This window comes from Myotis myotis, unplaced genomic scaffold (genome assembly GCF_014108235.1).
Source record: "Myotis myotis isolate mMyoMyo1 unplaced genomic scaffold, mMyoMyo1.p scaffold_m19_p_8, whole genome shotgun sequence".
Lineage (NCBI taxonomy): Eukaryota > Metazoa > Chordata > Mammalia > Chiroptera > Vespertilionidae > Myotis > Myotis myotis.
Window position 1 is genome coordinate 46,897,989 of NW_023416390.1, and position 6,705 is coordinate 46,904,693.

Genomic DNA, 6,705 nt, shown 5'->3' on the forward strand with positions numbered 1-6,705 from the left:
TATGAGTAATCCAGTATGTACTCAACACGCTCTTTTTTTTTTTTTTTTTTTTTTTTTTAAATAGTGTCGGGTGAGACGAGGGAAAAGATAATTCCTGTGAAGAATTCTGCTTGGCTGGGCACTTCTTCCTCCCTTTCCTGCCCCCACCCCCATATGTTTGAGAAGACCAGAGCAGCGGCTTTGCCTCAATTTCTTTTCCCCAGACCTACCAGTGTCCTCGCTGGCCCTCTACTCAGCCAGCATTGTTGTAAAAGCAAAGGAGGCGGAGATGGGGGAAACACTCAGACGCTTGAAGGAATCTCCATCTCCTTTTCGTTTGTTTTCTTATCCAGCTCAAGGTCTCCCCAGAGTATCTCAGTTGAGCACAGCTACCCAGTGCCACGGCAGAGAAAGGGTCCCGTTTCCCACCAACCTGGGGCTCCCACCTAATGTAAAGGCTTTGGCTAGAAATAAGTGATAAAGATTTGTTCAAGGGTCTTAGTGTGTGCAAACCAGAAACACGAGTAGGCAATACCCAGAGTGTTCCCAAGAAGAAAGGTAGGCTGAGGGCTCATATAGTACAGATTCTTAAGAAAATTCAGTCCTACATTCTAACTCTTTGGATTGGTCCGAGATGGTAATCCTCTAGATGACAGGGTGGTTAAAAAGTTGAAATTCCCAGGTTAATTGAAATAGGAATAGCATGGTTTCCTCATGCCTCAACCTACTTGATTTTAGTAGTTTAGAAGCCTGACTATAGTGACTTCATTTCTTTATTGTGTTTCTCACTGGCTTTGCTCCTCTTGGTGATGGGGAAAGAAGTAATTTTGATTGATCACATCTGAAGGTTAATAATATGTAGAAGCGCCACTCACGCGGGGAACCGAGCACAGAGTGGTTATGGTGTGTGTGTGTGTGTGTGTGTGTGTGTGTGTGTGTGTGTGTGTGTGTGAGTAAGTAAAAGCCCTTGCTTTTTAGGTCCTCCTTTTGCAATATTTAAGCATATTTAATGAATTGCCCGGTGCAGCAAGCCCCTTACCACAAAAAGGCGTTCACGGAAATATTTCCACCAGAGGGCGCCAGGCGCCCAGAAACCGAAAGGCTCGGTGTTAGCCGGGTCTTTCCGGATGCGCCAGAGCCCACACCTGGAGGGGCTGGCTGTGCTCTCCTGTGCCTTCGAGCCCTCCCTCAGCTACCTCGTCGCTAAATAATGCTCTCCTCTTTCCTCGACTTCAGCTTCTTTTATTTAGGGCAAAACAGAGTTATCTTTGTGTGTGTCAAGATGACACCGGGTAACCTTTACTCGTTTTCACAGTAATTTTTTTCCTGTTGCTGTGCAGCAGAGAAAGGTTATTCATGGACACCGCTGCGGCCTTGCTGGTCACCCCCCCCCCCCAGGCTGCCCCTCCTCTCTTAATGGCTTATCACTTTTCACCACGACACAGTGGAAATGCAGAAAAATCTTACAAATCACTGTAAATTCCATAAGGGAGATGGAAGACTCGCTCTGAGAAAATATAGTCCGATTAGTAAGAAAGATCTCGCTGTGAGGTTTAAAATAACCCCGTTGCCCTTGATACTAAAGAAAACACTGTTGCCCTCTCTCGACCTCACAATAAAAGCTTGGGCACTTTTAAAGGCACAAACGCATCCCGAACGGCGGGCCTGGGGAAACCGCAGCTCCAGGGCAGGGCTGGGGGCTGGGAAGGGTGGGCGTGCCCACTCCGCGCAGGAAACGTTCCTGGGAACCACACACCGCGCAGCTCCTCCGTCACGCTTGAAATGCGCAGTTTACTCTCGGTGAGGCTGGGAATTCCACCCATGTCCCCTGCTCGAGCCTTTCTGAGATGGTTGTTCCAATCATGGAGCCGGGTGCGGTGCTATTATGCACGACGCACGCGGGGCCAGGAGACAGGAGGGAAGAGACCACAAATCCCAGCGCCCCTGGGGGCAGCAGTCGTGGGAAGATGCCCGCTCGCCCTCTGTCTCCTCAACCTTCTCCCATTTCCCGAGATTCTCCTAAAGGAAGATTCGTTTACCTTCACCTGTGGCATCAGACTGAGAAATGCCCAACCACTCCTCTTCTGACCCCGGTGTCCAAACCACTCACGCCTAACGCTTTGGCCAAGAAAATGATCTCGTTGAAAAAGAAATGTACAAGAGCAGGCATCACGAATTAAAGCTGAGTCGGTCCAGGTGTGAGGACAGTCCCCCCTTTCTCCTTTATAGAGGGGAGCGATAAGGGCGCGTCCTTAATCTAAAAATGTGTAAGTATTAGAAACTGAACGAGTATTTATCCCTTACTATGTGCCAGACGCTGTTCTCAGGGAGCTCACACTGTCCCAGCAACTTCTGTTACCCCTGCTCTCAAGGAGTTGACATTCCAGTTAGGCGGGGAGAGTAACAAACTTGGGAACTTGGATTTATTTTCCAATTATCTTTCATCCCAACCCAGAATCTTGGGCTCCGCGGAGCTGACAAGGAACTCAAGGTCTGGAACCCCACAGCCCTAGCACGTCGAGTTCAGAGGCAGGGCCCAGCCCTTTCAGCACCAAGGACAGCGCCCACCGTGCGGCACCTCCCGCCTCTTCAGTCTCCAGCGCTTGGCCCACCCGCCCGGCTCGCCCCGCCCGCCTCCCTTCGGGCAGTAACTGACGTTTTTCCTAGTCGGCCGAGGTGATGGTGGTGGTGTTTTTCGCCCCCTCCTCCCCTCTCCATAAGAAATCGTACAGAGGGTGGTTGTGGCCGTCTTTTGGCTCTTGGGAATCTATATTTTTGTGTTTTTCACTCCTTTTTTTTTGTCTTTTATTACTACCGAGGGGAGATGCTTTGGACAATGGGGGTGGAAAAATGATATCCACTCAAGGGACTCGAACCGGAGGGGCGGGGTAGCCCAGAAGGGAGTGGCATCCGCCCAGCTGTTTCGTTTCCATTCATTTGATCTAAGGCTTAGAGCTTTGAAGAAATGGGAACGCGACGCCCAGAGGCAGGAGGAGTGGGCGAGTGCGATCCCTCCGGGCTCTCTCGGGGTGTGCAGCCCCGGCTACGCGATCCTGTCCGCGAGCATAACCTTCCCTTAGGTCACCGTGGGCTTAACTTGGGAGCAGGACCATCCGCCCACAATGCCCTTTCCCCGGGAGGTTTAAAGATATTCCAACCGAATTTGGAGCCGAGCCTTTCAGCAAAGGAAAAAAGGAGTGGGTGGGAAGAGAGTAAGACGGAGAAGGGGCGCCCACACGGGCTGCGGGGGAGATTTTTATGCGTAAGCTATGTCCACGTCAAGGTGAGTAAACAAGAAACGTCAATCTTGGTATGTGTTGTTTTGTTGTTTTTTGTTTTTTGACGTATTTAGTATTTTTAGCCTCCAGGAAAGGTAATTTAGAGCCACGGTGTTGGTTCATTTCAGTGGGCTCTTTAAAGATCTATTTTAAGTATCTAATTTATGACACACACACACACACACACACACACACACACACACACACACACGGGGGGGGGGGGAGGGAGAGAGAGAGAGAGAGAGAGAGAGAGAGAGAGAGAGAGCAGTATTCACGCTTCAAAGGGTTCCCTCCTGAGACCAGGGCTGTGGGAAGCGTTGACACTCTGCTTTTCCTAGGTCGGAGCTGAGGTCTTCAATGTACTTGTGTACTTTAAAGATAATTTCCCAAATCATTCTGAACTTTGGAGACCATAGCTAAATCGCCACTCCTATCCCAAAGAGCCACACTACACTCATTCCTCAGAGAAAGGGAAGGGTTAAAAGGGTTGTGAGGGAGGCAGAATTCCAGCTGGATGGCTGGAAAGGACTCCGGGAATTACAACTTTTCTCCTAGAGAGCTGAATTGCTCAGATAACAGTCAAACGGTCCCTTCCCCCTTGATATCCAGAAGATGAAAATATTCTAATGTTAAAGAAATTAACCAAGGAGGTCAGAGTGATTTGTATTAGGGCAAATCTTGTATAAATCTTGTTATTCCAAACATAAAGACAAAGGGACCACCAGGTGGCGATAGATTACAATTTCTGAGAAGACACAACAGGCCCCACTAGGGGGCAGTTCAAGGAAAACTGCTGGCCCTTTCCAGTTCACACTCATCCCCTACCATATTTCACAAAGCAGGGCGGTTTGTTTATTTTAAATGCTGAGAGATGCTGCCGGAAGTGGCCTGAAACATCCTAAGTCTCTGTCCTTTTGGTGAAAGAGAAGGGGATGCAGAGTATCTATTTCCCACAGAGCTGCTCCTCAAATATAGGCTTAAGGAGGGAAACTTTTGACATTTGGCACCGTGTTTCACTGCAAAATTGGAGACTAAGGGAATAACAGATCTGGATTGCAATTCCTACAGAGAGCTTTTAGGATGTATCTATCTTTTCAATTCTTTGTTCAACAAAAACTAAGGCAAATTCAGTTCTTCCCCAAAGAGTGGGATGCAAGAGAGATGATTCCCCACGAGATGCTTCCAGTGAAATAGTATGAAGTGGGATACGAGGTATAATAATATTTTATCAATTTCTTTCCATATAAAAACTCTTGAGCTATTTAAAATAACAGGTATTTAGCCCTTGTTTCAGACTTAGATATATGGAACGTTGTGAAAGTTCTGGGAGGTTCTGATTTAGTTTTGGAGAATCTGATAACAAATTTCCATTTCAGATAGGGTTGTCCTCATTCTGGCCAGTTACTCAGGGGAGAAAATGGGACCTTAAAGGGAGGGGTTCTTCATCTTTGCTGCTCTAGTTCATTCCCCTTCATGTAAGAACTTACATTTAACCTCACTGGAATTTTTTTTAAAATTTTATTATTAAAGTATTACAAGTAGTAGTACATATGTCTCCTTTTTTCCCCATTGACCTCTCCCCGGCCACCCCTACCCCCCTGGCACATGCCATCTCCTCCCTCCCTGCCAGTGTCACTGGAATTTTATCATACCCAAGGTCCTCACCTGCATCATCTGAAATCCCCACCATGGGTTTCCAGGGCAGTCAGTCATCTGGAGCTCTTTCATTCCTACTCAGTTCCAAGGCTGAGGTCCTATTTTCTTTCCTTTTGGGTGAATCAGGATCCTTTAGATCTGCACAACCTGAAATCTCAAGCAGTCCCTAAATATCTTCTCACTGGGGCTGAGCACATTTTCTCAACTTCATAGCCAGGGACAGGCCATAGACAAGCATCAGAGCATGGAGAGACTTGAACTGGTTATTACTTTTTTCCCCTCTTTCCTAGATCAGGACTTTATATTCCCAACCCCACCCCCGCCCTCACTCCTCAATGTGAAGCTTGGCCATCTGATTTGCTTTGCCACTAGAATGGAGCTGAACTGCAAACATAAGTTTGGGAGTGATGTGTTATGCATCATTTTTGTGGTAGTAGTTGTCAGATACACCAAGGTAACCAAGGAAAACCAAGGTGGGACCCAGAGAAAGGCAGGCTGCCCAGGATTGCTTACTGTGGGCCCAGTCCTGGACTAATGGTGGTAGTGTGTGAGAGACCTTTCTCTATTTCTCTCATTTCAAATTATGAAAATTATGTGGTGTTTATTGTATGAATCCTCATTTAGCTATCACTTCTATTTTGCTGATGAGGAAACTGAAGTCCAGAGAGCCTTCAGGACTTCTCAGACCACACAATTAGTGGGAGGGGGCTAAAAACTCTTCAGTCCCAGTGCCCCACACAATGCTCGGTGAGGCCTCCCAACTTGGCTACAAAACCATTTGACCTTGGAAGATCATTCACTCTCTTTGAACTCCCATAATGGGAGGGATAGAGTATTAGATGAGACCAGACAAGGCTTCATTTATCTGAAATAATTTAGTAACAGTATTTTGTGATTCTTCTCACTGGGGAATCTTCTTATGCTGTGAATGCTAAGGACTGCTTTTAAGGACCTCTATTCCTCCTTATTACAGGAAGAAAAGCAAAATCTTTAAAGTCAGCCAGCCAACTTCAAATCTTGATTCTACTTATCAGCTATTACTTACTGCTTTAAATGTTCTCATCTGTAAAATGGGGGCTAATATCAGCTTTGTGGGCTATTTTATTTGATGCCCATAAAACTCAGCAAGTACCACTGTGCCTGGATTATGGTGTTCAATAAATGTTAATTCTTGCTCCTATTTGTCCTCCTCAGTTCAACAATGATTTTGACCCATTTAAATTTCTCCATGGCTGCATAAGCTAAGCCTAACAAGTGTTTTATTTTGTTGCCCATTTGCTTCAGCAGAGCTTGATCATCCCCTGACATGAACTTGAGACCCTCTTCTCTAGTGAGTTAGAGGGTTTTTTAACCCACAGAGAAGTTTTGATTCCAAGGAGAAAACTTTCTGATAGGATATTCACACTCACCTGAGAAGAGGTGAAAGGGAGCCAGTTTTGTAATGAAGTCCTCATTCTGCCCCAGTGATACTGGCTGTCTCTTGAACACTTGACGCATGCTCCCACTGCAGGCACTTGGCATTCACTGTTCCTCTGCTTGGGAACAAAGCTCTTCCCCGAAGTATACAAAGGACTTGTTTCTCCTTATTCTGGTCTTCACTCAAATGTTCAAATTTTATTTTCTCAGTGAGACCTTGCTTTATCCTTCTGTTTAAAATTGCAATTCTCCCTCTTCCACAGTACTTTCTATCTCTTCCCTGTTTTTTTTTTTCTTGTGCCATTGACATATTGTATATTTTACTTATTTATTGCTTCTCTCTTCCCACTAAAATGTAAACTCCATGAGGGCAGGG